This window comes from Ciconia boyciana, chromosome 1 (assembly GCF_034638445.1).
Source record: "Ciconia boyciana chromosome 1, ASM3463844v1, whole genome shotgun sequence".
In the NCBI taxonomy this organism is placed as follows: Eukaryota; Metazoa; Chordata; class Aves; order Ciconiiformes; family Ciconiidae; genus Ciconia; species Ciconia boyciana.
The window spans coordinates 144,131,146-144,153,313 of record NC_132934.1 but is presented as its reverse complement, the minus strand read 5'-3'; the positions used below and the strand labels follow the sequence as shown (position 1 = coordinate 144,153,313).

The window sequence follows — 22,168 nt, the reverse complement described above, 5'->3', positions numbered from 1 at the left end:
ACCTCTTCAGTCAGAAATTTGGGGAAGTCTGACGGAGACAGTTCAGCATGAGAATTGCTATAAAAAGTTTTTTCAAAGATTTGAACAGAAAATAGAACTATCTTTCCCACTTCTAGTCTGTGAAAATGGCTTGAAATTCTAAAGAAAATGTTATTATACCTAAGAAATAATTATTATTTTCCTTGGGGAAAGAAGAAAATTAATTCCTATATGCTCAGGCTATAAAACTCTGGAAATCACCTCTTCAGAACTTCTTAAGAGGTTGGCTCTCTAATCTCTGAGTAACTATGTGCACATGCTTATGAAAATAAGGCTCATATGAACTCCAGCCTCCAAGAACTCTTTACCTTTGTTTTCCGTACAGTATGCTCAATGCCCACAGCGGCACTTTCTGCATGCCAGCTCTGCTCACCTTGCTCAGCTTCTGAGGAATATAAAGATTTCTTGGACTCCACAGTTACATACAGGCTGAGCTGTGCTTTATTTCACTCACAAAACAAACAATACTGATGCAATAAAAGGATTAATGTTCATGCACGGTCATAGCATTTTCTGTGGTGTCCAAAGTGGTAGTCCTTCTGGTTCTCCCACAAACTTACCAGGTTATACTGGATAAAGAAATCAGGGAAACCCCAGCATTTCTTAAGCTGGGAGCTAGCAATTTCTCACCTGTAACATTAAGCAATTGATTTCCTATTCTAAACATATGTTTATCACCCCACAATACTTTACTATACTTTACTAAGTATAGTAAAGAAATGTTACGAATACAAAGTCACAACACAAAGAGAGAAATAAGAGAATTACACTGGCCTATGTGCATGCATTATGATGCAGTCTTTAATTACACAGCCATGTCCACCCGCAGGACCCCTGCCTCATTCAGTGCACAAGGCAGACTGTGCTCACAAAATGAGTAGCCATGTAGTATTTCTTTTTCTTCTCATCATTTAATATATGTCCCCATGCCTAATTTTCTGCACACCATCCAAACCTTGCACTGAATACATAATTATTCATTTCCTAATGGGCTTTTCCCTGGTGCTTTTTTTTCATACCATCCTACTTATTAACAGAAATTAATGAATTTATCTTCATAATGTCCCTGTGGTATCATTCTCCCCATTTTACAGATAGGGAATTGTCAAAAGTGCCAGCTAATTTGGGGTGGTAATTTGAGATGCCTCAGGTCTGATTTCTCAGAATATATAGCAGTATGTATGCTCAGAGTAGTGCTCCTATTTATCTTAGTGACTGCTGCAAAAGCTCAGCAATTCTTCAAAAAAGATTGCAGGATCACAAGTTGTATGTCCAAAATGTAAGAATAGAGACTTTATATGATTTTCATAGAAAAATCTCTGACAAAGACAGGATGGAATCTGGTTTTCCAGGAACATTCAGTGACTTTTATCACAATCCTTTTTGTTCATCTGCCTCATGCAGTGCCCATCTCCAAAGCATAAAGTGATTTTCAGTCATGACACAAAACTGATTCATGCCTAAGCACTGTTCATCCTATATTTTTAATGAAGTGGGAGTCTTATGATCTTTAATTTCAATCCTCAGGCATAACACATATTCATATAGTGATGAATTAAACTTAGCTTCATTTGGACATCTTTAATGTTGGACTACTGGGCAATTTTGCAGTTTAAAGATTCTTTCAATGTAGCCTTGTAGCTTAGAACTAATTAATTTGAACACAGAGGATGTGGGGGAAAAAAAATTGAACAACGCCCATGTACGCATGTGTCCCCACACAAGCAAACTCACTGAAGCAGAATCGGAGTTGTCAGGTGAGCAAAGCAGCCCTTTATTCTTCAAAGTATGGTGGAAACTGGAAAAGGGAGGAAACATTTGCTGTGTAGACCTCCCACTAGAGGGGGGTGGAGGAACACATTTGACCAGTGACTTTGGAGCCTCGTAACAAAGCAGAAATGTTGAGATTCAAAAGCTATTGATTTTACACAGGTGGAATTGTTGAGGGGTGTGGATGTGTTGGAAGAGCAGTAGGAAAGCACTCTTATTTCCCCCTTTTCCTATACACAAGTACTATATGTTCTTGATCATATAGCTGTAATATCATATATCCTTCATTGGATATAGCTGTACCCAGCTCTCCTCTACCCAGGTCCTAAGGGAAATATGTCCTAATGGATACAATATATTCTGTGTTCCTGTTCCTCCCTAGCTCCAGGTCTTCCTTTCTTCATTTTTTTTCCCTCTGGTGTCTTGCCTCACCACTTCTTGCTCACTCTCATTATCTGCTCTTAATGCTCCTCTTTAACAATTTTCCACCTCTCAGGGATGGATTTTCCATCTCTCAGCTCTGTTCAGCTCCTGACACTGTATTTTTCACCACATCTCTTTCAAACCTCTGCCCCTCACTCCTCCCTTCCACTTTCCCACCCCTCTTCTCATTTCCTACTCCACTTCCAAGTGCAACTCTGCCACGGCATGCTGCAGGGATGGAAGACCGTGGTGTGGGCTCAAGACCGTGGTGTGGGCTCAGAGTGGATGCTCATGGCATCTATGACCAACGCTAGTAGAGCATGCTTTGCTGCGCTTGGGATGAAGCTGCCCAAAGAGTGGTAGCCACATAGTCAAGCAACATCCCATTTAGTTGCAAGACTGGCAAGACTTTACAAAGGGTGTCAGGTTTCAGAGAGGTAGGAGGTGTATGATTTTTCACAAATTTATAACTTGGCCAGATTTGTGCAAATTTACACAGTACGAGGCACAGTCCTTATACAAATATGATCTTTATACCAATTTTTGGAGAAGCCAGAATATTTCCAAGGCACAATTTTCTATTTTCCTCTTTTGTTTGTAATGTGTTCTAAAGAATATTTTATGTAGCATCATTCTCAGAAGTAGCTACACCATTTATGCTGAACAGCAAAGTAATCTCTGTTATTCAAAAACCTTAAAAACAAAAAGCATAACGGAAACAAAACCTTCCTTCAGCAGTCCTATGGCATGGGGTTTTTCAACACTATGGTTGAAGTTTGCCAAGCTATAAACAGCTAGTGAGTTTTAAACTGTGTAGTGATGTGAATTTTAGCTAACATTGTATCTGTTGCATACCTCCTGCACTATAAACCCATGCTAAACATTACCAGAGCTCCATTAGAAACTAAAGAAGAATTTTCGATCATACTTTGTATAGTTACCACAAACCATGAAATAACATCAGTGACAGATGTTTGCTTAAATAAGTACTCAGTGAAGACCTGTCCATTGATGGCATGTTCTTGATTCCTGTGTTTAAAACTGGGTTTAGCAAAATGCTCTGTGCTCTCATCATAATAAAGTATGTTGGTTCCTCTCTCAGAGCAACATGATAAAGTAAGTGAAGTCATATAATCAATGTACGAATTATAATTTATAACCAGGATATGCTTCTGTAAGAGTGAGATCTGTCACACAAGTTACACTGAATGTTTCATAAACTTATTGATCTTATTTTTGGCCAGCAACTTCTTTAATAAGCTTGAAAGATATTCCAGCTCTGATATCATGGACCTGGTTTTAGATGGCCAAGTATGGAGGCAGACTCATAAAAGTGGATATTCAGCTTTTAAAAATTTCTGAATGGTTATAAAAGATTTGAACGAATAAATTATTCGGATAAAAATATTTTTTGAATAATCCAATGCAGAAAAGTCCTGCCTCAAAAGAATACAAGTAAAAATAATGTGGAATGTCTCTGCCCACATTAAAAATATTCCTGTTTGGTATGTTTTCATTTACTATTATTTATTTTCATCTTTCAGAGAGTTGTATTAAATTATAATAGTATCTTATTTCTTGAGATCAAAAGAATCTGCATTTAATATTTCATAGGGGCAATTGTCCGTGTGGTCTCATATTATCTTATTGGAACATCAAAGCTTGTTTTAGATTTCGGCGAGTACCCCCCTGGGCAGATCCCATGTTCACATGGAAGCTATTGGTTGAGATTCAGGTCTGACTTTCATGTGGGGGGAGGAGAAAAAGACTATCTCATACCTATAAATGGACCACCAGGAGATGCTTTGAAGATGGGATGGAGGCAAAACATACACTATGTGAGAATGATTACTTAGGAACTTCTTTCATGTGACTGCTGGGAAGAAGTTGTGTTTCTAATGGACAAACCTGATGACAGACCTGGGGAAATTTGACATTTCCATATGCTTTCTTTGCTGTTTTGCCTATGAGTGTAGGCATGTTTTGAAAGGCTCTTTAACGAGTAGCTGTTGTATTCTGGAATCTCTTTTTTGAAAGATTTGTGCAATGGCTATTGACATTCATTGTACATATTTCTTAAAAGCACCCGATAACCTCTTAGTTTATATAGGACCATTTTCAATACGTATTTAATGTGATTGTGTAGGGTTCTAGTCCCTCCTGTATAAATAGCAAAACACAATAACCACAGCGACAGCTGCATTCTTGGACATGTGGGTAGGATTTATCTCTTTCAGACTCACTCATGTAAAAGTTAGTGGACTAGTCTGAGCTGGCTGTCTTAGCAGCACTCTAGTCAATGGAGAGAAACAGGAACACCCAGAAGTTATCCAGACTGACTTAGGTATCTCAGATGGGGTGAACTGCTCTCTAGAGATACCTGTTGCTTTTCATAGGGAGAGACTAGGTTATTTCCTTGAGTTGGTGTGAGACAGCTAACACTTGGTCAACTCAGGAAGCTAAACGCCATGCTTTCATACCAATTTGCTTTTGGAGACACTGCCGAGGATGTCACAGTGTTTGTTTAGGTCATTGTTCCTAGACACCAAGGGGCAAAGTGCTACTCAAAGAGCCATCTTATTGCAGCTCATGGGCTGTTACTGACATTTATCATTAGACTTTAGGCAGATTATTTCCTGTCTGCTGAAGACCTGTGAAGTCTGGTGTGACAGCTGGAGACCGGGCACCAAAGTGATGCCAGATCGCTGCCTCGATCTCTGGTGATGCCAGATAGCTATCTGTGTACAATTAAATCCAGTCCCTGCATTCAGATACATTTAGATACCTGCAGCTTGGTGCTCAATCTAACCTGCACTGTTCACCTGGCATTAAGAAGAAACTTCTTTTGTCTGTCATTTAATTGTTGATTCTGGATGTGTATATATCCTCTGAAACACCCAGGGGTCACTGAGGAAGGATGCTACATAAAAAGGGACCTCAGGTAGCACTCATCCCAACTCAGTCTAAATGGTTACAGCATGCACGCTCACATCTGAGTTAATTGTCCTGAGCCTATGTTAACATCAACAGAGAGGCAGAACTCTGGGGTATAATTCACCTGACGTACTTTTTATGTTTTCTTTAGGATTAAATGAATAGTTCCCTAAAAGTGCTGTTTTTTCCGTACTGTGTATGAAGGGGGTGGAGGGTGACAAGCTCTGAGGTAACGTCTGCACTAGAGCTGGCCACATCTGGTGATATGAACCACACCTGCTCTGACCACCACCCACCCAGCAGCACTCTGCAAAGGGTTTCTGAAACAAAAGGTGCTTTACTGAGGCATTGCTAATCCTGAAAGTGGTGGAGGGAGGCTATTACAGCTGCCCTCTCTCTGCAGCTAAAAGTTACAATATCAGCTCAGCAGAAAAGCTGAGTTTGCTTTATTTGCCCAGTCCTTCACCTCTTCAGGGAGGAAACAGTAGGGTCTAATTCAAGCAACAGTTGCTACCTTTTGTCACTACTTACTCAGGAAGCTGCCTCTCTCTCCCGTGATTGTGTATGGGCTCACCAGTATGAGTAAGAGAATCCAAGAGAATCTTTATGTAGTTTTTCTCAATCAGATTTTCTAAACTTGTGTTCAGATGATGGCAGTTTCTAATGAACAAGAAAGCTGGGGTCCTTTGAGACTGATGGATTCCCATAGGGGTATTTGAACCATATGCCTCACCACAGTGTATGGAAAACTACCTTCAAACTCCAGTGTTTAAAGACAAACAAGAATATAGGAATTATCATACTGAATCAAACAAAAAATTTTGCTAGCCTGTTCCACTGTTACTAGTATATACTTTACAGAGATAGGTGAAAAATCTTCCAAGTAGGCTGAAGGTTTACTCTGTTAACAGTCATGCTTTATTCTGAATTTAGAATAGGCAGTGAATTTAGTTTTGTACAATTTTTCAATTTCTTAAACTAACCACTCTATTTCCAGATACTATGATGATATCAGTGAGACATCTTTACTGGAGACTTTGAGAAAGAAGGTAAGAACTAGAGATCAAGAAGCAAAAAATATTCTCCTGGAATACAATATAGGGGAATAACAGCAAGCAAACATAGTTCTCACTTTTTGAGAAAGCTAGAAGTAACACTAGACAAAATGGAGAGCTCATTTTCTCTTATTTGTAAACACCTGAAATATTATTTTGGCCTTATTTTTTCAGCATTTGTCTAGAGAAAGTATTGTGATGCTTTTTCTACTTGAAACCTTGATTCACACTATATACCTTGTATATAGTATTAAGCCAAACAGAAATTGAAAGATAGTACTCTTGTGTACATGTCCCACTGGACTGTAAACATAAGCAGCATGAAAGACTTTATCCCTGAAGATTCATCCCTGAAGATTTCATTGCACTTGATGGCATTGTTGCACCAGGGAAAACCACCTGTTTGGAGGATGTTCTGAGGGAAAGTGTCCTGAGTGATTTTTCAGGTTGGGTTTGGTGGAAGAAAAACAGACTGCTTCAAGCTGTTCTCATCATGTAACCAGAGAGAAAATAATATTCTATTTTGAGAATATGTGATGTGCACGTTGGTTACTGAAGTGATCTTTTAAACAATTTGTAGTGTTCACTGGAAACCTACAGAAATCAAACTACCTCTTTATCTTCATCAAACTTTGTAACTTGCAGTGTCAGTTCTTCTGACCAGCAAGGCTATTCTTGGTCTTCAGCTGTCTAGCAGTTTTTATAGCCCTCCTTGATATGATGTGCATGCTCATGTTATCTAGTCTATAAGACCCCTTAAGGCTTCTTGCACTTAAAAAGTTAATGTACTGAAGCAATAAACTGAATTTCTATGCAAAATAACATAGGATGTTGTGATAATGATATTTTTCCAAAATACCCGGAGGCATCTGACTGTGTTGTCAGAGTACTACAGGACAAAAATACATCTGATATTACTAAGATGCTTTCTATGTTGGTGTGTGGTCCAATAGCTTATCTGTATCTTAGAGGACGTATTTTTATTAGACTTACTAAATCATTATGCCCTTCAGGCTGACTTTGTTTGCAAAGTCTCTTCCTTGTCTTCAAAGACTGAGCTGCAAATGCCTATGTAAATGCTGACAGAATGTGTGAATGGCGTCAGAGCATTTGTATTCCACCTTCAACTCTTGCTTCTTTTAGAGCCCTGAGAGTAAAATCACATCAAGACATCAAAAGGGTTTGTTTTCTACTGTTTGACAGTGTCATGAATGAGTGATTTAGATCACTTAAAAAATCACTGTCAAAGGTATTAGCAAAAGTGGTTTTAATATGATATTGTATAAGTGTGACTTAACAAAGTTCGATGGCAAGATTCACTCTATTAATTACTGCATGGAAGAAACATACAAAGGAAAATTGGGTTACACTCAAGTTAGACTGATTTACAGAGAGACCAGGGACACAAAAGGGTATGGAGGACCCTCCTCTTGAGTCATGAGGTTCAGAGTGGACCCCCTCACTTTCTAAACTCCTTCCTCAGAGAGGAGTCTAGGTGCGGCTAGGTCCAAACCCAGTCTCAGAATTGGTCAACAGTTTATGTCTAAGGGAATGTACATGCAAAATTTAGGTAATGTTTCATTAGCATCAATTCAGCATGCAATCAAAGTTACCAAGACAAAATCAAAGTTACCATACTACAAGGTTATGTGCGATATCAGTTGCTTACCAAAGATCTGTCATTGGTAAAAGGTCTCTCTGCCTCGAGGAGCAGCTTGAGAGGAGCAACCAAAGGAGATCACTGCCATGCAGACATGCTGCCTAGCATGGAGAGCTCAAAGAAGGCTCACTTAGGCTGTCATATTTATGGGAATAAAGTGGTTGGCTCATAGTCAAATTACATGCAGTGGAAAAGATATGCAGAAGACTCCTTGTACCCACAACCTTCTTTGTTCCTCGATAAATGAGTCTTGGAAAAGCCACCCGGTATTCCTGTGTCAATCGCATGATCCGTGTTCAAGCTCATATGCATCAATGCTCTCCGTGCAACTTGGCTCCTTTGTGAGTTCTCAGAGAACAGATTGGAACCAGAGTTCTTGGCCCAGGCACGGCTCAGGCCTTTACCTCCTTTGCAGCCTGTACCAAACTACTGCTAGTTTGGTTAAGAGGTTGAGAGCATCTGTCACACTCCACCCCATGACCACAGTCAATCTACTTTATGGACTCATAGAGTGGTAGTACGATTACCTCTTGCCTCTATGTCATAAATATGTGGAGTATTGCAGATCAGTGGTAAGGGTACAATTATTTGATAAGCTGTTTAGTTTAAGTGTCCTAATTAATGTTAGTTATATACCATTTTACATACAGAATCAGTGGATTGTATATATTTTACATGCTGGATTGATGTAATTTGTTTAATTTTTTGCCAAACTTTGATATACAGAATGATTAGAAGCAACACACATAATAAGGTTAAAACTAAAAAAGCTACAAAAGGATGCAGCATCAAATTCAAAATTCCAGTTGCTGTTGGTGACCATCCAAAAAGAGTTTCCCACCAGTGACGTTTTCCATCTTTCTTCAGTCTTTTCAGGACATGGTGTATCTCCTCTGCATCATGATGGAGGGTAATCAGGTTCTTTGTCTGTTGTTCCGAATTTGTTTTAGCAATTGACTCAGGTCATCATGTTGCAATAGTTTTCTTACCAAGGTGAGATTCATTCCAACAGGGGTAGGCAATAAATCTTGATACAATGTATAGTTAGATTGTAGCAACTGGTGGGTTGTGACAGGAGCTGAATAGTTAAAGTTACATCCCATAATTTTGGTAAAAATAAAAATACAGATATTTGAGTGAATGTATATATCTACAATCTATAGGTGTTGTCTATAGGCATAGAATCACAAAGGGTTCTCATACAAACACATCCATTTCCAACATATATAAGTACAGATTCAGGGGTTTCATCAGGATGTATTTCAAAATGACAAACATTTTGTTCAGTGTCAAGACAAATGTCTTGTGCCTTAATGGTATTACTTTCACAACTAAATTCCTGTTGTTCCCATACAACACATGCATCAACATCAACAGTTTGCCATTTGTTCCCTTTTTGTTGGGCCTATACTCAATGTTCTAATGGATAGAGAACAGTTCCATTATGATTTAATCCCAGTGCAATGATTGGGTACTTGGTGTATATCAAAGCATTGCATATTGTTAAAACCAAAGCTGTGGCTTTACTGTCAGAGGGTCATAGATAAAATTGACTAGAAGCCACCAGGATTGGAATTCCCTTTCAAATTAATTTGCATCATCCCAGAATACTTTTCAAATTTCAGTGGGTAAGGTGACCTCTTCACCTTCCCTCACAATCGCTGCCACAGTATATTGTACCCACAACTGAGCTTGAATACAACTAAGAGCAAGAGAGACATTAATTTGGGTTGCACCTGGTGCGTTCACAATTAGCTGGTGGTCCTTTTCATTAATTCTTTCCCATTGAAGTAATATATTGATAAGAGCCATTGGTTAGTTCCTAGTGCGATAGAGAAGATTGCAATGGATGTTCTAATTCGTATAAATTACTTGTTGCTGAGCTTATTTTATTTGCTAAAATTTCAGTGTCCATGCTGTTTAATACTCCTGATCCTGTTCCTAAAATATCAGTCACATCTCTTCTTGATCGTTTTGGAGGGGTGAGGCTTTGTCCATGCAACCACGTTAACCATCCTGCATAGGATGCACTTAGGAACGATGAACAGGTAGGTTTAGTTGCAGAGATATTAACTTGCATTGATAATTCTGCTCATTTGAGGGACCGTGATGGATGAAATAGCACTTGTTTCTGGCCTGTATATTTGGTGGCATAGGGTCCAATTTTAGAAATTTGTAGGGATAGAGTTTTCTCATCCTTTATAATCGAGGTGGGTGTTAAGTGAGGAGTGGTGGATGTTGTTGTGCTAGGCTCAGTAATGTCTATTTTGAATGTAAATAATAGTCCCATGTTCCTATGAGCCCAGATGAAGATTATGGAAACAAGTTGTACTAAGGTAAAATTGTACCAACAGTCCAATCTTTCAGAGGCGCAAAATTTTTTATCTTTTGTTATTGGGTTTGATGTAATGTTGTACACAGAAATCTCAGTTGCCTTCTCATGGGTAGACCCATTGATCATTTGGCATCCTATTTTAATCTCTGTCCCTGCCGTTCCCCAAAGTCGGGGAATTTTATTACCATCAGTTTCATTTCTATCCCAGCTCCATTCATTTTCTAAGTGTATTTCAGTTCCGTGTATGACCACGGTGGAAAGATTTAAATCTCCCTTACTAGGGAGTGTTCCCATAGTCCTGGTATAGTTAACATGAGCTTGAGACCATGGCCACTCTAGGCTTCTCTCAGTAAGACTCCTTAGTAAAACTAGGGGAGTATTCAGAGTAGGCACTGATGTTGTGATAGGTTTAGTGATTCTGAGAGATATTGTTCCTAGTACTATGTTGCGTCCCTTCAGAGTGTTCCATCTGCATGATATTTTAAAATCATAACGTTCCTTCACTATGTCATGTTGAGCAATGACTTACGTTACAGCATTTTCTATATGACATGTAAGAGTTATTGTGAATAATCATAACATATATATATCCTTCATTAACAGGTGGTCGTGTTTTACAAGATACGTTTATATTGCTGTCTGTTAATAACAAGATGGGTGGCTTATCTGTATTCACACAATCGCGGTTGATTTATTGATTGACAATTAAGTTGAGACAGGTGAGTGTTCATGGAGAAGCAAGTATTATCAAAATCTTCAACAGCAGTAGGATGATGTATCTTATTTTCATCTTGGAGTGTGAGAGACTGAAAGAGTTAATGTCTCAAACATTGTGGCGAGGCGAGGCACGGTTTGCATGGTGATGGCAAGGGTCGGCTAGCACAGGAGGTTGAGAGCATGTCGGAGGACGTGCAGTTCCGGGTTATGATGCACCTTACATAACGACTTACCACGTATGGCCAGAGGTCACACAGAGTTTATCTGAGGAAGGGGCTTATGACCACCCGAGAGACCCCTTGCAACCACCCCCCCCAGCGCCTGCGCAGAAGATTGACAACTTTCTAGAACAAGAACCATGTAAGTCCTCAAGGGGCGTAAACGGAGGTGGGGACAAGAGTATAAAAGACACGCCCCCAGGGAACCAGGCATGTGCCCATCACTGGAGGATTGCCATGTCAGTCATTGTCATCGTGGGATCCAAGGGTGGTGATATCTCTTTTTATCTCTCTCCCTTCCCTTCCCTTCCCTTCCCTTCCCTTCCCTTCCCTTCCCTTCCCTTCCCTTCCCTTCCCTTCCCTTCCCTTCCCTTCCCTTCCCTTCCCTTCCCTTCCCTTCCCTTCCCTTCCCTTCCCTTCCCTTCCCTTCCCTTCCCTTCCCTTCCCTTCCCTTCCCTTCCCTTCCCTTCCCTTCCCTTCCCTTCCCTTCCCTTCCCTTCCCTTCCCTTCCTATAAATGTTCCAGTAGGATACCACCACTGCCAACCCCTTCATGCTTTCTCAGTTTTACAAGTTGATGTGTTCCATGTTCAAGTTGTTCCCACCACAAATAAAGTGCCTAACTGATCGTTTGGTGTTGTTTCACCTTAATTTAGTCTGAGGGAATCTGTGAATCTGAGTCACTCCCAAGTGGTGTGGAGAGGGACCTGGCAGGCAAACACTGACTCGGCTGTGTGGTTACCCTTATCGTCCCCATAACCCTTAGACATAAACTGTTAAGCAAGTCTGAGACTAAGACTGGATCCAGCCACACCTAGACTCCTCTCTGAGAAGGAGTTTAGAAAGCAAGGGGGTCCTTTCTGAACCCTGTGACTCAACGGGAAGGCCACCTCTTTTCCCTTAGCCACACTCCAAGCTCATGCCCTTCACCCGACATATCTGGCATCATGATTTTCCCCCCCAGTGCGGCATGACATGGAGAAGGCTGCAAGATAAAAGGGTAAAACAAACTGGTCTCAGTGGGGTTTTCTGGACAGGTTACCCCATTAGAAAGAAGGAAAAATCCATCATGCACTAATTCTATGTTTTGCACCACTGCTGTCAGTAGCTTCCCAGGCAAGTGGGCCACGAGGTTTAGTTAGAGTCATAGGTACAGTTCCAATTTGTGGTAAATTTACCATGACAGGTTGTCCTGGCTTTAGTTTTGTCAGATATTTTCTTTCATCAGGAGGTGGAGCATCAGGTCCAGCTTTTGCAAAGAATGCTGGGCTCACAGGGCTCCCAGCGGGCCTATAACAACTATTCAATTGATGAAGTTCTTTGGAAAGTCAAGTATCCCACTGGGCCTCATGTGGCTTAAGCTCCTTTTTAATAAGCCATTAGCTCTTTCTAGCATCCCATTTGACTGAGGATACTAGTGGGTATGAAATACCCACTGAATTTCTTCCTGTTTTGCCCATTCTTGCACTTCCCTGTTGGAAAAATGTGAGCCATTGTCACTTTGGATGACATTGGGGATTGGTAGGCCTGAAAACCAAGAGGATAATCCCCTAATGGTGCTCTGACCATTAGCCTTCTGACATTTAGTTGCCATAATTAGGCCTGAGATGACCTCTACTCCTGTGAGGATGTACTGATATCCTGAGGAGGGTTTAAAGGGTCCAATGTAATCAATTTGCCATGTTGACCATAGGGTTTTTCCCTCTTTAATGTGTAGGGGTGGTGTTTTAGCAGGGTGATCTGTTTGCAATTTCAGTTTACATTGGGGGCATTCTGTAAGGATGGTTTCACATGTTTTCCTGTTTAGAGGCCAATGGTGGCTTTGGGCTGCAAAATAAAGTGCTTCTCAGCTTGTGTGGCCTAATTTTTGATGTAACCATTCCCCCAGTAGGTACCATTTGGGATCTGGAGTATCTTCTGTTTTTATTCCCCTAATTCTGGCTAATTCATCTACTTGTTGGTTCCATTTTGTGGCTGGTTGGTCACTGTTTACATGGGCTTTTACCCACCCTAGTTTAAAGGGCGCTTGTCTAGCTATATCTAATAGTAATTGCCATGCTGCAGTTCTCCAAACTGGGGATCTATTTACTTCCCAATTTAAGGCTTCCCATTGACAGAGCCATTGTGTGGTGCCTGCCCACACAGTATAGGATTCGACATAGATAATTTTTGCTCCATTTTGTGCTGCTAGATCAACTGCCCTTAATTGTCCTACTTGTGCACTACTGTCACCTTGTTCTATTGCTTGTTTGTTGGTGGTAATTTCTAATGCCGATGCTCTATACCACCATTTGCTGTTTACCCTCTTTGCTGAGGCATTGGTAAACCAAATGCCTTTGGTCAGTGTTTTCTCAGTGAGGGGAGGTGTGTTTAGAATCAGTGAAGATTTAAATGGCTGTTTTAGTGCTAGTGGGTCGGTGTTGATCGGCATTTTTAATTTGGAAATTTTTGTCCTTCAGTCAATTGCATTTCATCTGCTGCTTCCATCAGGTAGGCATACCATTTTCTGGTGGTGGGTTTCTGTGCAATTCCTTCTGGCAGAGCAGTTCCTTTTAGGACTGTTTCTAGCAAATTAAATGGCCCTCTAGTCTGAACAGGTTGCCCCTGGTGTATTTTCTCAACTTGTTTAACTGCTCGGACTAAAGACAAAAGTCTCTTTTCCCATTTGGAATATCTCTGTTCTGTCTCTTTAAATGCAGTCGAGCTAAACATTAAAAGTCCTTTTCATCCACCCAGCCTGGTTTGGAATAGAATGGAATAAGTACCATGTTCAGCAAAACCCCATTCTGCTATAATAGGTTCACAGGGGTGTACTGGCCCCAGTGACTGATACGTTTTTAATTCCTTTATTAGGATTTTGACTACCTCTTCATGTTCTGGGTTCCATTTCCACAGTTTTCCCTTTCGTAAAAGTGAGTACAGTGGGCGAGCAATGATAGAAAATCCAGGTACGTGTTTTCTCCAGTACACTAAAGTACCCATAAATTGTTGTAATTCTTTCCTAGATTGGGGCATCTGTAACTGTTCTATTTTACTTAGGGTGTCCGGTGGGATTGCTGCACTACCTGCAGTCCACCATGTACCTAAAAATTTTGCTTCTCTGCTTGGTCCCTGACATTTTTCAGGTGAATTTGAAATTTGAAAATTGAACAGCTGCAGAAACAGTTACAGGAAGAAAAGAAGAAAAAACAAAAGTTGGAAGAAAGGGTTGAAATTATGTTTATGCAGGCTCCCCATCCCCCTGACATTGCACAGATTAGAAAATTAATTGCATGCCCTGAAGTATGGGATGGAAACTTATGGGGTGACCCTGACGATACTGAACCAGGGGAGGATGATTCTTTGTTTCCCTCAAATCCCCCTGAATATGAAGCCAGGCCCATCATTAAAATAGAGCAGTCTGAAGGACCTCAGGGTGGTGCTCCAGGATATACTGAGTGAATCACTCCCTGGGATCTGTTACAATTGGCAAATTTGCAAGAAAAATACGTCAGAAAGCCAGGTGAAACTGAAATAGAGTATTTGTGGTGAGTCTGCCTAAGTGATGGCGACCGAATAATGCCCAGTGAAGACAAAGCAAACAGATTTTGGGGTCTGGGAGTTCTGTCTCTCTACATTTAGGACGTGGCCTGGCAAATGGATCCCATTCTATCACCAGCAGGGTAGCTTATTGGGCTGGAGGAATAGATGCTATGGAACAAGGTGAACCCTCCATAATCCCCATAAGATCTCTTAATGATCTCTCTACAGCTATCACAAAAGCTGCCTTCATACAAGCCATGTGTAAACGAGAATCCAATGATATCCTAATATCTGCCACAATTGATTATGCAATGCTAAAACCACTACTTAGAGGAGTCCCAGCAATTCTTCAACCCTATTTAATTGCAAAATGGGGTGAAATTAAAAGAGACACAGAACACAATGAGGGATTAGGTAATAATGACCTAGGCAAAATTAATGCATGACATTGTAAACCATGCCCGTGAAATGGGGTGGGACAATCCATGGGCCAAAAAATCGGAACCAAGGCCCCGAACAGGAGAACACTGAGTGTGCCCAATAAACCAGGCGCAACCAATAAAAACACTCCCACAGGGAACAGGAGCTAAACCAAGGGAAAATATGCCTAAAATCCCTCAAGCAGAATCTCAGGAGTGGAGAAATGAACGCTGGAGGAAAGCATTGGCACTAGGCATCCCCAAAGCTGTGATTCAGAGACAGCCTACTGGCATTATCTTAAGTCTAATTCAAGCATTCCAGAAATGTGATGATGGCAAAAAGAGAGAGCGTACTCCAAATACTCCAGCGCCATTGCCTGCTGCAAGAAAGAGCAATAACCCATCCATCCCCCTTAGGCATGAATTGCGAAACATGAGGCCAACAAACGAGCAATGCCAGGATGGCAACTGAGCCTGCAGCTCCAGCAAGTGGAATCCTGTCAATGGAAAAATAATAATGGCCCATATATTTTGATTCCAGTTGGTCCCTGACGACAATTGGTAAAATTGCTAATAGATACAGGAGCACAAATTTCAATATTAACACAACAGGATGCAAAGATAATAGGTGTACGACCTGGGCGGCAAAGAGTTAAAATTACCAGAGTGAATGGAGCAAGTGCTATTTGCCAAACCGTGAAAGTTAATTTATGGTTCCCAGGCGAGAAGTGCATGTTGTCTACTTGCTTTGCAATCAAAGATCACATTGAAAATATTTTCGGTTTCGATGTTTTGAATGGCTGAACATGGCACCTGCCAGATGGCAGTACGTGGTCCTTTGGTTCAAATATCAACCCTAATGCTGATAAAAATCAGGAGGCTACAGTGAGTGTACTCCGCACGGCCCCCGCACTCCCTGATTCAAAGTACTAATGTACCACAATGCCTACTTTCACCTGCGACACAAAACAGAATTTCTGAAGTAATAACAGACTTAGAAAAACCGCACATTATTTCCAGAACCCACTGCCCTTACATTTCACCAGTCTGGCCAGTCTGAAAGCTGGATGGGAGATGGCGTCTAACAATTGATTATTGGCGCTTAAATGCCAACACAGCTCTGCTAACGGCTGCAGTACCCAATATTGCAACTTTAACAGAGAGCTAAGTTTACCTCAGCATGTGTGCTATCCCTTCCTTGCCCACCTACCTGCCTGCTTCTTTTTTAGTTTGGCTTTTTGGTCTCTGTAGATGCTGCCTATAATTCTGTGCACTGTTTGCATGGTTTCTAGTTACAGTGTCCCACACTCAGTTTTCTCTTAAATACCACCTTACTGAACAGGATAAACAATAATTTATTATGCTATTGTTATAGCAATGGGTTTTATCAACTGCCACCCTCCACAATGTACTATTACTTACACTGGTGCAGGTCAAAAGACTGGATGAACCATGCATTTTGCATTTACACAGAAGTGTCATCCATGCAAAATAATTTGTTTATCTTTAGACAGTGATCTTGAAAGGCTAGAGAAACAGGGTGACAGGAACTTCATGAAGTTCAGCAAAGAGAAGTGCAAAGTCCTGCACCTGGAGAGGAACAACCCCAGGCACCAGCACAGGCTCGGGGCTGACCAGCTGGAAAGCAGCTTGGCAGGGAAGGCAAAGCTAGTAGACAACATGTTGACCACGTGCCAGCAATGCACCCTTGCAGCAAAGAAGGCTAACGGCTTCCTGGGCTGCATTAGCCAGAGCTTTGCCAGCACGTAGAGGTAGGTGATCCTTCCCCTCTGCTTAGCACTGGTGAAGCATATCTGGAGTGCTGGGTCCAGTGCTGGGCTCCCCAGTACAAGAAACACACGGCCATACTGGAGCGAGTCTAGTGCAGGGGCACAAAGATGATTAAGGGACTGGAGCACCTTTCATGCAAGGAAAGGCTAAGAGAGCTGGGACTGTTCAGCCCGGAGAGGAGAAGGCTCAGGGGGGATCTTATCCAAGTGTATGAATACTCAAATTGAGGCAGTAAAGAAGACGGAGTCAGGGTCTGCTCAGTGGTGCCCAGTGACAGCACAAAAGGCAGTGAGTGCAAACCAAAAAAGGTGAAATTAAATCTGAACACAAGAAAGCACTTTTTACAGTAAGGATGGTCAAACACAGGAAAAGGTTGCCCAGAGGGGTTGTGGAGTCTCCATCCTTGGAGATACTCAAAATCTAACTGGACATGGTCCTGGGCAACCAGCTGTGGCTGACCATGCTCTGAGCAGGTGGTTGGACTAGATGACCTCCAGAGATGCTTTGCAGCCTCAGCCCTTCTGTGATTCTGTGTGGATCTGTGATTTCTATTCTAGCTAAGCAAGGGCATAAGTTTGAAAACAAAAGATTGTTTGTGTTTTTTACAGAAGGAGGAAGAAAGGAAGAGGAACGTACCCTCTGGCTTTCCTCTTTTTTTCAGGTTTTATTATTCTCTAGGAATGACTGTTTAAGTGTCTTTCCTAAACAATACTTGGAAGTCTGTAATAAAATTTAAATTTTAACAGCTAATGGAGGGTGTCTATATTGCACTGGTTATAAATTTTCTGACTTTGTGGTACGGTTAATGTACTTGCAGTACAAAATCACAGAGGCTTATATAAGCAAGACTTTTAGTCATCACTTTCAAAAGTGTCCTTCCAGTTAGATTGCTCTTCCGTTTCTTAAAAGAGTAATTTAATTTTTCTATGAATTTCCCTGTTGCTGTATAAGCAGCACTAGAACAAAAGGTTGCATAAGTTCTCTGTCTTTCAACTCCTTTGGTTTCTCAGCTGCAAAGAGCCACATCAAAATATCTTGCAACAGAACAAACACCAACTGGATTTTTTTTCAGCATTCAACAGATATCACATTCTGCAAACTGCCCAGCAGAATATGGGGAAATGCTGCCAAATTCCTCCTCGACATACAACAGAGCCCATTAATACTGCGGTAGCTTTATGGGTATGTTGCAAATTTTTTTTGCTTGGTTTCTTTAAAGACACTTTCACATCAAACCAAATGGTGCTGTAAAAGGCTGATATATAATATTTGAGGTAAAATCATACTGTCAAAACACATCATTTAGTTGTCTGAGCGTTGTCTCTTAAAACTATGACACTTAGATGCTCCCACTTTCTCCCCACTCCCTTGAGTTCACTGCTGAGGACAGTCCTCCCACTGCATCCCATGGTAGCAGAAGTAGCACCTCAGCCAGGATGTAAACTTTGAAAACAATTCTGATTTGACTGATTTCAACCCAAGATGTGGAATAACTTCACAGTTGTGGGTTTAATCAAAATTAAGAGGAATTACAGACTCTCTTCTGACTGCCTCTTTTACCTCTTGTTTTTAATCTGCACCATATTAGCTGTGCTACCTGTTTTAGTCTGGGGGGTGGTAACCCACTGAGAATTTTCTGATGTGGAGATCTGCTCCCGTACCTGGGTGTTCAAATCCTTTGTGTTGTTGATTGTGATCTAACACCTTCTGCAAAATAGCATGCAAGAGCTATGAGACATTTGCACGCATTGAGATACCGTGAACGATAACTCTGCTCTCAACCATCTGCTAGGCCCTTTGTTTACTGCTGCTTTTTGTACTGAAGTTCAAATATTTTGGAATGAATGGGGGAAAAATTGCACAAGAAGCACCGCAACTCAGCTTTGCTTTTTTTATGAACATCTGCAGAATATGATAGGAAACAAAACCATCTGTTTCCAGTGGCTTTGCTCTATTGTGCCTTTCTAGTGACTCATGCAAACCCGAAGCCAGGCTGTTTGGGGCGTTCTCTCCTTTTTTATTATGTAAAAAGCCCTGGGCAAACTCCATACACAAAGGTAAGTTACTCAGAGGTGGAGCAAGTATCAGTAGGCCCACAGTAAGCCTACTTCAGCTTCACAACTTCCGCAGCAAGAATTTTTTGGGTGGAAATGAAGATTGAGGTCTTGGCTACCTAATGAGGGAGAAATCCCAAAACACGTCCATTTTCTAGTGGTAACACCATTGCTCCTGGCAAGATTTACTATAAAGTAAAGGCAGACTTTTGTCTGTATCTATTAGTTTCATTGATCTATGACAATTTAATGCACTGGAAATGTGGTTGTTTGTCTAGCAGACCGGTGTGCCTGGGTCTGCTGTCCTGGTCTGTGTTTTGCTTGGATATCCAAGAGATGCTGGGCAACACCTGTGTGACATGGTAAGTGGCTGTGGTGTCCCATTGTCCCTGTGAATCCACTTAAGTGGTGGTAAATTTACTATTTGAAAGTCCACCCTTTAAGAATTTCAGGTGAAAGCATTATTTACTGTTATCATTGGCCAAATATAGCTTTGAAGTTTAGGCCTCCTTGTGCATGCAAAATTGAAATTTTCCCTTCATTTTACCAAGGGGAGGGAGTGACCCTCCCCTCACCCTCTCCCTATTTAACCTTACAGCTCAGCAGCTGGAGGACTCACAGGACATGTAGAAGTCAGACTCTTACTGCTCTTCTTTTTAATAAGAAGGACCTCTTACACTCATTAAAAACCATGGTGCTTTTGTGTATGCCACCCTTCTATTGAAGCTTCGCTCTTTCACAAAAATAAAACTTCCAGCCTGGCTGGCTCAGACGGGTAAGAGGATATATGGCTCTGTCGCCCAGAGATGCAGATGCCCACCAAAAGGGGGTCTGATCCTTTTTCCATGGACCTCATCACACCAAAGGGCCACTGGACAAAACAGAGCTGTTTGTGCTGAGATACAGCAGTGTAGGTAATACATGTCCCTCTCTATCTTACTATTGGCGACTTTAAATTCTTCCCCAGTTAAGAGGTATACTAAACACACTTTCTAAGGAAGTCATATGCCTTGTATGGATATCCCAGCTTCTGTGCAAGTGACAAGTATTAGGGGTATCTCATCCTTTAAGGCGATTGTGCTGAAATGTTTCCTCTTATTTATATAATTACCTAGCAGTGCAGAGAGCTCATGTTAGGATATAGCTCGCTCTGTCTCTTGACCTTACAAGACCTATTGCCTACAATTTAACAACCCATCTTGTTTTCTTATTAAAAAGCTGAAACTGATTATATTCTTCCCTTTAATAACCTTCCAAGAACACAGCAATAGAGGCTACTTTTTAATAGAAGTCTTTTGCAGAGCAATGTAGAGCATGAAAACATTTATCAAAAAAATGGTGATCCTTGGGTATATTGATACAAGGAAAAACAGAGAGGAAGAAAGCAAAATAGAACCATGAGACAATATTTGTTCCTCTCCTATTCTGTATAATTATAATATTATATAATTCAGAAAGGTAAAGATATTCCTTTGGTCCCACTTCTGACAACATTTTCAGCCTGCTCATATACATAAGGGGAGATTTTTTTTAATATGGTGCATATTGTTTCTTTCTCACATTTATCTTCTAAAACTAGGAAACCAGAAGCTTCAGTCACAGAGCAGGTAGACATAAATCCTATCATTAATCCCATGGATTTTGATTTGAGAAAGAAATGGTGTTATTTCACTAGGAAACAGACACAGGCTCCTTCATCTGCAGCCTGTGATAGAGCATCCCCTAAAGGCTGCGGGGCACGGAAGGAAGCCAGGCTCTGCAGAGCAGGCAGAGGCCTGCTTCCCTGGCCCTGCCGCACCCAGGTGAGGAGGAGAGAGGAACCCCAAGTAGCTGCAGCTTCTCCTGTTGCAAGTTTGGGGCTTCTCTCCAGACTTGCCACATGGCAAGCGTGGATGCACACAGGGACCAGGTGTACACTCAGGGTGAGCGTACACCTGCTATTTCCCATCCACAAAACCTTGTGCCAGCAGTTGCCAGCAAGAAACTGAGCAGGAGCAAGCCCTGCAGGTGTCACTAATTCAGCTCACAAATCATAAGGGTTATGAGAAATCTTCAGGAGGGGATGAGTTATTATTGCATTTCTTCTCTTATTGCATAATACCACTCTTTTGGCTACTAGATTAGTCAATGATAGATGTCTACTTAGATACTCAATGACAAAAGGTCAATTAGGGCCGTGTTTTCTTTTCCCATGGAAAATGCTGACTATTTGCCCTTGGTATTTTGACAAGTTTAGACCTGAGTGGCTTTTCCAAAAGAAATCATTGTATCTAGTCCAGTCTTTCAAGCATTCAGTGAGTATGACCCTCCATTTTTGTCTTTGCAACTCACGTTGTTTTCAGGAAAAGGGAAAAAAAAAAACAGCTATGTTTTGCATGGCTGAGTTTAGTGACTGTAAAAATGTAAACCACGAAAAAATGCAAGGATGGTTTTGAAAGCGTTTATGAATACACTGTAAGAAACTTCTAGGTTCATTGCAAAAGAAGCAACCATTTTCTGCTCGAAATTATGTGTTTTATAATTGTGCAAAACATATTTCCAAATAAATTGAAAAACACTAATGTAATTAAAAAAAAAAAAAAAGGGGGAAAGCAGAAGTTGCAAGTCTGGCTTCAATAAGTCCTGTTACTTGTTAAAACAAACCACGTGATTTCCTCCTATTCTTCCTCTCACTGAAAATCAGACATCAAAAGCAAAGCAAACAGTATAGATGTTCAATCTATCAATGTAAATTGGCTCAGCATTGGTAGAGCTAGTGCGTAAATTGCATGAGGAATAAATATACAGTCTGTTTGTTCTGCTGTTGAGAAAATACAGTTCAATTAGTCTGGACTACCATATGATACACAGTTTCTCCCTTTCTGTGGGATATAATTAGCAACAAGATGTAGCATGAGGGATTTATGCCTTTGAAGAACATGACAACTTTTGAATAAATAGGAAGGAAGATATGAAAGTTGCGGTGTACCCTTCTTCTCACTGTGGGGAGCTGAACAGACCTTTTCCTGTCTGGCCATTTAATTTGCTCATTTGTAGCTAGGCTTGCATGAATCACTGCAAGCCTGCTCTGAGAGATGGGCTGCATGGCTGTGTGACTGTCTGGGAAAAGGGAAGGGAGGAGAGGAGAGGAGAGGAGAGGAGAGGAGAGGAGAGGAGAGGAGAGGAGAGGAGAGGAGAGGAGAGGAGAGGAGAGGAGAGGAGAGGAGAGGAGAGGAGAGGAGAGGAGAGGAGA

General features: G+C 41.1%; 1 pseudogene; it reads right to left on the bottom strand.

Moving 5' to 3' along the window:
* Positions 1 to 8,505: 8,505 nt before the first annotated feature.
* LOC140648744 (uncharacterized) lies at positions 8,506 to 9,961 on the bottom strand (annotated as a pseudogene).
* Positions 9,962 to 22,168: the final 12,207 nt, after the last annotated feature.